We start from the raw sequence: 12,968 nt of genomic DNA on the forward strand, positions 1-12,968 counted from the left end.
AGCAAAAAAACAATGTGCCCCCAGGACTGAGTTTGGGAAACCCCTGATCTAGAGTGCATGCCCCAAAACCCGATTTCTGTGAGAGAAAAGCATCAGTAGAGTTGAAAATGTGATGGAAACTTCTGCTTTTTATTCAGTACATGGAAACTTCTGTTTTTTATTCAGTACATGGAAACTTCTGCTTTTTATTCAGTACATGGAAACTTAAGCCCAAAAGTGTTTTTAATGTGCAATACATCATTACATCTGCAACAAGTCTGTTTGATGGAAACACACCTCTGGTGGGAAAAGGTGAACATTTTTTATGCATATTTTTGAATATTCACATGAAAAGCTATCTTGTGTCTCTAATCCCTGGACGGACAGAAACAGTTCTCTCTCTCATTTTTTTCTGGGGTTGAGAAAATCCCTCAATAGCAAAATCATTTAACATAAAAAAAGAAGAATAATTACAGTTCAACCATTTTGATTGAGAAGTTGTGTTGCTAGCCTCTTTGCTGCCATACAGTTCTAGAAAGCTGGTAAAAAAAAATATGGCTGCTTCTGTAGCAAATTTATAACAAACACCTCTAGATTTCTGTATGAAGCCTGCTGAAATGTGAATGGACAAATGGCCCGATGAAAACACACACACTGACTTATTTACATGCCTGACGCCATATATCAGGTAGATCCAGTGTGATTTAAACACCTCGTAAATTCTCCTTGATTAAACTGGGAATGTGCCAGCACAAAACAACTAACATTCTATTTGCACGTTGCATATTCAAATGTAAAAACACAGAGATATAAATATTACACCATCACCAATGACATACATAAAAAATATATTTCAATATAGAGATGATATATGGTCGCGGCTCTCCACAACTATTATCGGTCAATAGCGACCTCCCTGGTCTTCCCAACAGTCAAAGTGAGAGGCCATGCTTTTATTCCACTAGCTTTACAGGGACTTTACAGATGCTGTATTTTTGGCACTGACCAATTGGATAGTGAGACAAATGACATTCTAGTGTGAAACCACAGAGAGGCCGAGAAACCAACAGAACATGAGATGTGAGACCTCTTTAAGATCTCCAATCCTCTTCCTGCCCTGAAATATGACTCCAGGGAGGAGGTGGATGCAGCACTCAGAGGGGGGTTCATCATCTTCACCTATCCTGGGTCAGAGTTCGAAGGGGAGAGGTTATCACGATGCTGCATCCAGCCATCACGAGTACTCATTAAACACCTGAAATATTGATAAAGAAAACAACTTTAGACATCAACATTTAGAGAGGGAATCTGCAATGCTGTAGACAACAAAGATCTGTTTGTGTGCCGTTGCTCACGTGTGTGTGTGTGTGTGTGTCTGTGTGTTTGTGCATGTGTGTGAGTGTGTGTGTGTCTACCGTACATCGTTCCCTTGGGTGAATGTATGCAGTCTTTGCTTGTGTGCGTCCATGCACACAAGATTACTGGGAATGTCACATGGTTAGAAGGTTTCATGCCTAAATATCACAAACACTAATTAATGCAACCTGGAGGGCCAATGAGAGCAGTAAAGCAAAGGCTATTTACAGTGTTTACAATGGCGTGCTCAGCTAATCGCTGGAGGGATACACTAATACAAACAGCTGTTAATATTTAGATGATATTTTTTCTCTCGTCTGGATTTTGTTGTGTGTATCAAACACCACAGTATTGAGCTGTCTTTTATCACACCGCCTAGGCTCATATAGGCATTAGAGCTCCCCACCTCTCTCTTTATCCCCATCACTCTATTCTCTCACTTCATCCCCATAACTCTATTCTCTCTCTTTCCGTTTGCCTCTTTTCCTTTCCTTGATATGCATCTCCATTCTGATCTTTCACTATCTTCTCACAGCCTCTCTTTATATTCTTTATCTGCACTTTCCATCTTTTCATCCCCTCTGTCACTCTCCATCTGTAATCTGCATCTCTCTCTCTCTCTCTCTCTCTCTCTCTCTCTCTCTCTCTCTCTCTCTCTCTCTCTCTCTCTCTCTCTCTCTCTCTCTCTCCTCTCTCTCTCTCTCTCTCTCTCTCTCTCTCTCTCTCTCTCTCCTCTCTCTCCTCTCTCTCTCTCTCTCTCTCTCTCTCTCTCTCTCTCTCTCTCTCTCTCTCTCTCTCTCTCTCTCTCTCTCTCTCTCTCTCTCTCTCTCTCTCTCTCTCTCTCTCTCTCTTCTCTCTCTCTCTCTCTTCTTCTTTCTTTCTTTCTTAATACCCATTCTCTGTCCCTCTCTCTCCTTGGTGAAACAGGAAGAGAGTGTTGCGCGCCAAAATGCTGATGTAACCAAAATGCCAACAGCAGCTCATGACTTTACATTCCACATTCCCAGCCTATCCCTGTGTCTGCCAGGCAATATGGGTAAAAGACACGGGGAGATTCTCAATTGGTTTTGCGAACTCCTCCGTCATCTGGTCCTTTTGAAAAAGGTCAAAGATAATCGAGGAGCGGAGGCCATGACGAAACGTGGAAACATATGCGCTTCTATAAAATGAGACTCATTCTCCACTCAGGGTGGAATTGTAAAATAAATGTGTAAAGTGATAAAAACTAATGTAGCTAGCTGTGCAACACATTTTATTGATAAAAGGATAAATAGTGTGTCATTTTTAAATGTGCGCACGCTTTTCTCCTTTATAAAAACAAGCGCTAATTCAAAGGGGGTGTGGCAGTTTGTAAAACACTTCTGTGCTAGAAGCCGTAAGGATACTCTTGTCCCTACTCTGCTGAAGTAGGTAATCAAGAAGGGCAGCAGACTCCTCCATTCATCTACTAACACATTGACGCTCTCCTCGACCACAGGTTTCTGGGTCACAGAGGAGAGAGGGCAGAGTCGTCAAGGACGGTCTTTTGCCCAAATGAGAATCGCCTATTAAGCTCTTCAGAACTCCACATGGAGGTGAAAACACTTGACAGACAAGGAAGGGGGTGGTAAAGAGGCTCCAATATGGCCACCCTGTGTTAACAGAAGCTCTTACAGCAGTGGCATATCTCAGGATGGAGGCTAATAGGGGTAAGGAACCTCACTTCACAGACTGCCTTAAGCCTACATGCGGATGCCACTTCAGATGGTATCAAACAACGGACCACAGCTCCCCTGGTCTGTATTGCTGACGTTCTCTGACCATGTATTAAACCAAATACATTACCCACAGCAGTCACATCCTCTGCCTGCTCTGTCCAGACACAAGTCTCTATTGAAGTCTCCATCATGTGTCTGACCATGTATTAAACCAAATACATTACCCACAGCAGTCACGTCCTCTGCCTGCTCTGTCCAGACACAAGTCTCTATTGAAGTCTCCATCATGCGTCTGACTCTGACTATCAGGACTATCATGCTTCAATAGCTTCTGGACTGTTTTTCCTTACGGACTATGTTGGGGGTTTGCATAACACAGCGCTTTCTTTTTTTCTTCACTTCTCTTGGCCCGCATTTTAAATCACTCCATGTCAGAAATATGGGGATTATGAACATTGCATTGTTTCCAGATGAAATAGGCTGTTGGTTTTTCCTTTATTTTTGAGACGTGACAACCAGTGAACATTCTACGCGTGCTTACACACACTACACACACACCGCTGCAGCAGCTCTATAGCTGCGACTGCGCAGAGCCGTCCAGGATTAGTGTCTTTAATACAGGGCAGCGCACCCTCCTGGATTCCGCCTGGAGGATAACACAGACACTTGGCTTTGTCCGTTTCAGCTCTCTCAGCACGCAACACATCATTAATAACCTCAGACTAAGTAATGAAAAAACCCCACTGTTCTTCAGTTTGATTTATGGTGTATTCTGTGGATTTAAAGAGAAGACCCAGAGTTTTACATCAAAGCCCAGGCAGCAGCAGTGTGGAATACTGGGTCCCAAGAGATGAAAGGTAAAGGTTTCTTTCTTCAGCAAGGTCACCGTGTTCTTCCTCCGTACTGGACCGGGAGATGCCTCTTCTCTCCTTTCCTCCTCACGTGGCCTCTCTGTAAGTAAAGAGAGAGGGAGAGAGAGATATAAAGATGTAGAGGTGGAGAGAGAGGGAGAGATAGAAAAGGGAGGGAGAGAGACAGGACAGAGCTGCGGTTTCAAGACCGACTTAGTGTCCCATTGTTTTCCATTAGTCCCCTGGAAAGAACATGTCCCCACTTTGTGATTCTCTCTTTCCCCCCGGCAGCATCTCTCTGACAGTGCTATTTCAGGTGCAGCTCGGAGAGGAGCGGCCTCAACCAGATCAATATATCAAAAGCGAAACTGAGCGCCACACATTAAGCCTCAGCCTCCCTCCCTGCTGCAGTGCGGATAAATGAGAGGGACGCAAACTTCACTTTCTCTACTCAAAAAAGAAAGAATTTCTGCTGGGGCTAGAGAGAGATGGGCGAGTCATGCAGCAGGCATAGAATTCAGAGCTAAATATATATACCCCTCCTCCACCATCATCCCTCCCTCCCTTTATCACTCACTCCAACCCTCATCTCAGAAACAGTGATGGTGACAGATATGCCATAGAAGCCTCCAAGACTCACAAACTTAGGGCGAGGCTATAAAAAAGCTTAAAGAAAATCTTGAGAGTAGCTGGGGAGAGAGAGTGTTTTTTTTTTTAATGAAGCAGGCATCAAATGTTCTCCACAACATCAGCTTCTCAGAGCTAGCACTGACAGGGAGAGAATGGAGGGTGTCACGCGTACACACAGAGAAGCTGGCTGGCGCTGTCAGCTAAGATCAGCACACAGGCTCTGAGGCTTATAGCATAACACAGTGCAGGTGCAGCAAGGGAGGACAGGAGGAGAGATGGAGAAAGAGACAGAAAACTAAAAGGCTATGAGTCAGACAGGAGAATAAGATGTTCAAGGCCTCCGAATGTACTTGGATATGATTGGAAATTGTAAAGTTGGAAGTTGGTAGCATGTACTGTAGCTACAGGTTTTGAAAGTTGCTCTCAAAACCCATGATGTTACGGCTAATTAGCTGCAGACATGTCTTGTGGGATGGTGATGTGGTGGTGGGGGTCCTTTGGCCCTTATTAAGAAAGAATCTCAAGATCCCATGCGGCGGTCTTTCTGGAGACGCCATCCGCCAAATAACAGCTTTGACTAAAGAATCGACGATTGTCACTCCTCTACATGATTCTCCATCAAATAGCCTGAAGAATGAATTTTCATTTCAGATCTGGGACATAAAAAAGAATGGAGAGCCAAGAATACCAGTTTTGTCTAAACCTTGTTTAAAGCCGGTACCCAGCTGTCTTCTCATTCAGGTCCCATGGCGGCAGATTTAGATGCTAATGCATTACCACAGGAGCCCGGCTGGGTGTGATTGTATTGTTTTCATATTCTTCCTGGCACCCTGAGGTGTACACCTGCAAAGATAAGAGATGTGTTGATAAGAGATAATACACTTAAAGAGGTGGGGTTTATGTGATTAAAGACGAAGATACACATCTAGAGCTAAAGACTGTTTGAAATAGAGAGAGTACAGTAAGTGGATTAGCAGGCTGTTACAAATCAATAACAATGTTTATGATTAGGTTCCAGGTAATTCATACGGCTACGGACAATAAGATAGTATCCAACCTGTCTTGACTTCATTCTGAATATCTATTTTTACGTAAACAAGAAAATATGATGAAGAATCAGAGCATTTGTGCCCTGGATTTGGAACTGTCCTGAACATACTTTTTAGAATCCAGACACTTTCCAAGCACCAAGTGAAGATACAGTTGGTGATATCAGACTGGTAAATAATATCTCAGGAATCTATGTATTCTTTCTGACAAGTAAGGTCCCTGTGTGGGATGACATTTCCCTGTGGAACATGCAGGGCCTGGAACGCAGGGCATCATCCTGATGAAGGGCTACAGGGCCCACCACCCCACCGTTTAAGGAATATCACCTCTCCTCTGGACACAATCATGCTGGAAACCCAACCATGAATCTTCTGTCAGGAGTGTTGTCACATCATACTTTATTACAAGGTTATCCTGAAACGGCAGCTTCTATCTCTCAGCAGTTTTATGACTACATCTCAGCTTGGACTGAACAGTTCCACCCCACCATGGTTAACAAAACAAAAAAAAGGGCCTTTTCTTTATCCCGGGGAGAATCTAATCGAAGCAGAAATAATAGAATGCAAAGCTTTGTTTATAGATTAGTCTATGTTGTTCCTAAATACCACAATGATGATTGATATAGCAGTGTACTGCCGACATTAACAACCATTCATCCTGTATATGGATCCCAGCGCCAACTTTATAGGTCGTGTTTTGCAGATTGCATTCTTTGGGGTAATTTTTCAATAGGCTTTATTGATATCGAATGACTCTATAAGTTGAGGGCAGAGTAGTGACTGATGAATCCAGTACTGGCATCACGCGGAAAGAGAGAGACGCTAATGGAGAAAACTTTCCAGCGCCTGCTCCTGCATTGCACGCATGATTAGAGATTTGTAGTGTAGAAACAGGTTACGGGGGGGGGGGGGGGGTGATGCACCGCTCCACCCCCTGGTCAGAGCCCTTGGGGCCATCCTTCATAAAACCACCGCATGGATCACTCAAGGTCCAGGAGGAGCTGAGCTGCTGTGGTTGATGTGTACAGTACTATATGTACAAGCACATGGGGAACGGGGGATGGAGGGAGGATAGACCTGCTAGGTACCAGGTTGAGGGGGTGCCGTGACTTTTCCTTCTGACCACTAAGGGTGACAACATGGTGGGGACATGTGGCAGAGATCCAGGGTGTCCCTCCCTCCACCACTCAAGTCTACAGCAGATCAATCCCAGGACGAGGCTTCCCCCACAGGCTGCAGAGACACAGAGTTGCACCCTGCCTGGAGAGAACTGCTGCCTGCTGCACACTGAGCGGATAGTGTAGATTCTCCTTCTTCTGCACACAGAGAGATATAGAGCACATGGTACTTTAGACACCTTTCTTCAAATCAGGTAAAACCAAAAAAGAAAACAAGGTAAAAGGACCCTATAATAAGGTAATCATTCTCATATGCGCATCAATTTGGCATCACGCTACAACACACAGTGTGGGCTTGGATCAAATGAAGCAGGAGACCTGCATGTGACCCAGAGAGAATTGGGATGGTGTTATAGTATTGGGATGGGAGGTTTCTCTTCTGTTGGATGGTTTTCTACTGCACAGCGAAGTGAGAGGTCCCTCAGCAGTGCCATGTATTATTTTAAATTCTTCTGTTCAGATGTATCTTTAATTGGGATGGTGTTATTATAGTATTGGGATGGGAGGTTTGGATTGTCCCGTTTTCCTCCCACCCATGGCCTGACTCTCTCTGTACTGCCTCTCTGTTCCCTTATGGTACACTGGCCCCTGGGCCTGAGACATCTTGGCACAACCTAAATGACTTTCTTGGATGTTCACTGTACTGTATATCACATGTTAGCTTGGTACACTATGAACTGGGGGACACAGTTTCCATCAAGCTGTGAGCGACACTGTCATAATGCACTTAACGAAACGTTCATCCCCTCTTGCGTAAATGACAAGTCAAGGTCGGGGGTAAGAGGATGTGGGAGTAGAAGATAAGAGGGGAGGACTCTGTGGTTCTACCCAGGCAAGGAGACATCGCCTGGGCAAGTCCCTGTCCACTGGCCCAGGGGTGGCCTGGATGATGGGTGACTCAGAGGCCATGACACACCCTGAACAGAGGTGCTGCTACTGAGGGTTTTAGTCATCTTCTGAGGGGCTTACTCATGGCTTCTGGAAGATCTCCTGCCCCAGACTCATTTAAACTCCATCCTCCCCACCCACCAACCAACTCACAGCTTCCCAGACAGATATTTTATTTTTAGTCCCTGGTGACTTTCCTGAAGAGCGTCATTGAAGCTAAGAAGTTCACCCTTAAACATTTGAAGTTCTTCCCATGACGTTATCTCTAAATGACGGTAGAATTATGAAACACTTGTACCATCATGAACCACGCAATAAAATGTCCAATTTACCATAGCTAATGAAAACATGACAGAATAGTGGCGGAGCAATTAACCATCAAGCCCAGCTACATGTACCGTACTATTCCCCTCACCTCCTTTTCTTTCTTTCTCCATCACTGGACATGGAGATGCTGTTTCCCATGTTTTCATTACATTCCACCGTATTGATTGACGACGCATTCCACTGGAATTGATAGTTCAATATGAAACCCCAGATTTGGTCATTATTCTTGGGTGGGATGTGGGGGTCTTTGTTCTGTTCAGTACCTCTGATGCTTGTCCGACTGTGTAGGCCTGGCAGTAGATGCATCTTGGGTCGCCTCTCCTCTCCCTGCTAAGAGGCCTCAGGCTGTGGCTGGCTGGACACTCAGATGGTGAGAAGTCTATCTCGGCCAGGGAATCAGGGCATGGCGGCCAGTCTGGCAGAAATGGAGGAAATGGTTTCTCTTCTGTTGGATGGTTTTCTACTGCACAGTGTAGTGAGAGGTCCCTCAGCAGTGCCATGTAGGCATACTATTATTTTATATTCTTCTGTTCAAATGTATCTTTTATTCTGTTCAAATTCATCCTGTCTTCCACTGGCTATTCAAATTCTGTCAAATTCAGGTGTTTCACTTTTATAATGAATCATGTAAATACTGTATAAAAGCATGACGAGTCTAAGGATGAGATTCACTCTAATACAGTAATGCTGAATACTGTAAACACACAGTAAAAGGAGTTTATGAAACAAATATTCAAAACATCATACAGAATCAAGATAGTCTCTTACAACACCACACTTGACGTACAAGCTAAATTGGGAAGATTAAAAACTATGGCATGAACATTATCTCATTTGAATCATTAATAATTTGGTCTAAAAATAGCACAGCACGTGTTCTCGAAAATGAAGAAGAGGCTTTTAACCAAGTTTTTTTTTCTTCTATTCTGACATGGGTTGCCATGGCGAGCCTTGTTCTCAGACATACTAAACACTTCCCTAATTAAACCTCCCAAATTAAACAGATGTGAAATAGAACAATGTATTTGTTTGAATGACAACGATGCACGTGCAAGACGATTTTTTTTTACTTCTACAACGTCATCAACCACGTGAGTACATACGATCCTAAACCTTGACGCTCTCTCCATCCTCCCCGTCTACAGGCCGTAATGGCCAATGAAAATGCCTCGACAAGGTCTATTGACGTCAATTGAATGCTAATGATGTTTCCGTTGCTTTAATTCCTCTTGCGTTCAAAAAAAACATGCCAAACATATGAATACCATTAGTTTCCGTGGCTACAACTCATTGTGGGAGGAGGTAATTGATTTGTAAAGTGTATGAGGTGAAGATTCTGGCTAAATATAGAGAGGTGAAGAAAGAGTGTATAATTTCATGACAGGGGAGTCATATCCATATTGTCATGGGAACCTCTTTATGCCCGACACTGGGCACCGTGCGTGTGATGTGTGTGCGTACGTGCATGTGTCTGTGTGTGTGTCTGTGTGTGTCTGTGTGTGTGTGTGTGTCTGTGTCTGTGTGTGTGTGTCTGTGTGTGTGTGTGTGTGTCTCTGTGTGTCTGTGTGTGTGTGTGTGTGTGTGTGTGTCTCTGTGTGTCTCTGTGTGTCTCTGTGTGTCTCTGTGTGTCTCTGTGTGTCTCTGTGTGTCTGTGTGTGTCTGTGTGTGTGTCTGTGTGTGTGTGTATAGCGGTGAGTAGGGCTGTGGCGGTCATGACATTTTGTCAGTCAGTTATTGTCATGAAAAAGACTGAGTGTCTCATGGTTATTGACCGTTAATTAACATAAAAATGTTTAGCATCTCCAGGCCTCCAGCACACAAGCCGTTGATGTGCACCTTTGGAACACCTACATTTTAAAAAGGCGAATAAATCAATTTAATACACACGATCACAACACATCCATTATTTATTTTAGGCAGGTATAAAGAAACCTTATATGAAGAAAATGTATTTCAGGTGAACAGAATATGAGTTAGCCTACTGTACGCCTTTGTTATCTGGCTATGCTCCATGCCATAGGCTGTAGGCTTGTACATTTAGCTGACAAGATACACTATATATACAAAAGTATGTGGACACCCCTTCAAATTAGTGGATTTAGCTATTTCAGCCACACCAGTTGCTGACAGGTGTATAAAATCGAGCACACAGATATGCAATCTCCATAGACAAACATTGGAAGTAGAATGGCCTTACTGAAGAGCTCAGTGACTTTCAACGGGGCGCCGTCATAGGATGCCACCTTTCCAACAGGTCAGTTTGTCAAATTTCTGCCCTGCTAGAGCTGCCCCGGTCAACTGTAAGTGCTGTTATTGTGAAGAGGAAACTTCTAGGAGCAACAACGGCTCAGCCGCAAAGTGGTAGGCCACACAAGCTCACAGAACAAGACCGTCAAGTGCTGAAGCGCACAGTGCGTAAAAATCGTCTGTCCTCGGTTGCAACATTCACAACACTCACTACCGAGTTCCAAACTGCCGCTGGAAGCAATGTCAGCACAAGAACTGTTAGTCGGGAGCTTCATGAAATGGGTATCCATGGCCGAGCAGCCGCTCACAAGTTTAAGATCACCATGCGCAATGCTAAGTGATGAATCACACTTCACCATCAGGCAGTCCAACAGACTAATCTGGGTTTGGCGGATGCAAGGAGAATGCTACCTACCCCAATGCATAGTGCCAACTGTAAAGTTTGGTGAAGGAGGAATAATGGTCTGGGGCAGTTTTTCATGGTTCAGGCTAGGCCCCTTAATTCCAGTGAAGGGAAATCTTAACGCTACAGCATACAATGACATTCTAGACGGTTTTGTGCTTCCAACTTTGTGGCAACAGTTTGGGGATGGCCCTTTCCTGTTTCAGCATGACAATGCCCCCGTGCACAAAGCGAGGTCCACAAAGAAATGATTTATTGAGATCGGTGTGAAAAAACTTGACTGGCCTGAACAGAGCCCTGACCTCAACCCCATTGAACACCTTTTGGAATGAATTGGAACACCGACTGCGAGCCAGGCCTAATCGCCCAAAATCATTGCCCGACCTCACTAATGCTCTTGTGGATGAATGGTCCCCCCTGCAGCAATGTTCCAGCATCTAGTGGAAAGCCTTCCCAGAAGAATGGAGACTGTTTTGGCAGCAAAGGGGGGGGACCAACTCCATATTAAAGCCCATGATTTTGGAACGAGATGTATGAGCATGTGTCCACATACTTTTGGTCATGTAGTGTATGTTTACAAGTCCCATGCCATTATTTTACATGATTTTTTAGTAAGAAGAATATAATTGAACTAAAATAGATAGGATATTTTTCCCATTACAGAGCGAGTGCGCATATGAAGTGGCTATGTTGTGTGTAAAAGTGATAATTCGAAACCTTAGAATGTCTTAGAAATCGAAAAACATACAGTATATGGGCTGTATGATGCGACTATAGGCTTTTGATTATTTGAGAAAGTCATTACTAATATGTGAAATTTGTTTTGATTTACAACGGCCCATATCTAATGGGCAAGAACAGGGGTAGGGGAAAAAACGTGTCATCTGTATGCACTCGCTTTCCTGCCTGTCCATTTTGTAAACTACTTCGGTTTTATAGTGGAGCATGTGCTTAACATGAGCAGCTTAGAAATAAATATAACAAAACTTATTTCACTCTCGCTGCCTGACAGGTTATATTCTGCCCTAACTCTGTATGCCATGGGCTCTCCAACCCTGTTGCTGCAGCTACCCAGTGCTTCATTTGGGAAACCAAGTGAAATCTGTTGAGGAATATCGACAGTAACAGGTTTTTACAACGAAACATATTTCACTAAACTGTTGACAGCCCCTCTGCACGCTCGAGAAAGGAATAAAGGAGAGAGGAGATGGAAATGCATGGTGGTGAGATATTCTGTATAGTGTCACCCAATTAATTATGAAAATATAAAACAATTCCCTATTACTAGGCTATTCAAAATCAAATACAAACTCACTATAATTGTAGGCTAACTCTGTAAGCTGCCCTGCACAATCAAGGAACCAACAGCATGGCCTAGGCCTATACGTTTTCTCCCAGACTCATGTATAGACATTTTGGAGCATAGCATAAGGTAACCAGTCCATCCAGTATGCATAATAATACAATCCATTACTCTAATGTGTTTCATTTTGGAGTATAGACTAACCAGCCCAATTATGTACCAAAGATGTCTTAAATCAGTTTTGTTTTATGTATTTCTACCATGCATAATATGCGGTAGGCTATGTATTGTATAATGGGACAATCATAACGTGAATTCAGGTTTTCCTTCAGGCTTGGGCTCATAAGCCTATGCATAAGCTCTAATATGCGTATGAGAATTTTGAATGAATCATCACCTTAGAAAGCGGAGTCCATTTTGTTGTGTAAGGCTTTGAAATAACCTCCACAATGACCATGTGAACTTTTCTCTTCAAATCGATGAATCACAGTGAGGTGAGTTTTAAAAGAACATACTGTTCTGATAAATGTTTTTGTGACTTTCGATTGCATTTGTATTAATATTAGAGTGGTTAGAGGTACAATACAGCCCTGAGTACCAGGCCATTATGACCTGATGGTATTTATCAAGTTGGGTACTACTAAAGCATGTAGAGTGCATAAAAGGAGATTACTGTGACTCAGCGGTCACGTAGAATTTCACTGCGGTCATGACTCATGACTGCCGGTGTGGTGGTAATACGGTCACTGCAATAGCCCTAGTTGAACTTGTCGTGTCCAGATCCACATTCATAGCAAGTTAAATGTAGTCTGTTGTCATGCAATTGAATCCCCTATGAAGGCTATCACTGAAAGTGCTTTTACCTTACTGTAAACCACTTTGTTATGTTCTCTATGCATCAGGCTTGCTCTTATGCTGCCTCTGCAGGTTGGTACCTTAAATCATCACTCTGCACTCATGGGAAGGAAAGTGGTTAGGTGGAACCCAGCTAGAACATAACGTTCTGAGAACCATATGTTTCTTAGAGCTTGGCGTAATTGTCCTATTGTTATTTTGCATA

At 43.5% G+C, this 12,968-nt stretch overlaps 1 long non-coding RNA gene across 1 annotated transcript; it reads right to left on the reverse strand.

Annotated features, from left to right (window-relative positions):
• Positions 1–2,196: 2,196 nt before the first annotated feature.
• LOC115172440 (uncharacterized) lies at positions 2,197–9,412 on the reverse strand. Its single transcript, XR_003871436.1, has 2 exons — positions 8,219–9,412; positions 2,197–5,356 (listed from the first exon to the last, which is right to left on the reverse strand). It is a non-coding gene; the product is annotated as an uncharacterized LOC115172440 (long non-coding RNA).
• Between the last annotated feature and the right edge of the window lie 3,556 nt (positions 9,413–12,968).

The sequence above is a fragment of the Salmo trutta genome, chromosome 33 (genome assembly GCF_901001165.1).
Source record: "Salmo trutta chromosome 33, fSalTru1.1, whole genome shotgun sequence".
In the NCBI taxonomy this organism is placed as follows: Eukaryota; Metazoa; Chordata; class Actinopteri; order Salmoniformes; family Salmonidae; genus Salmo; species Salmo trutta.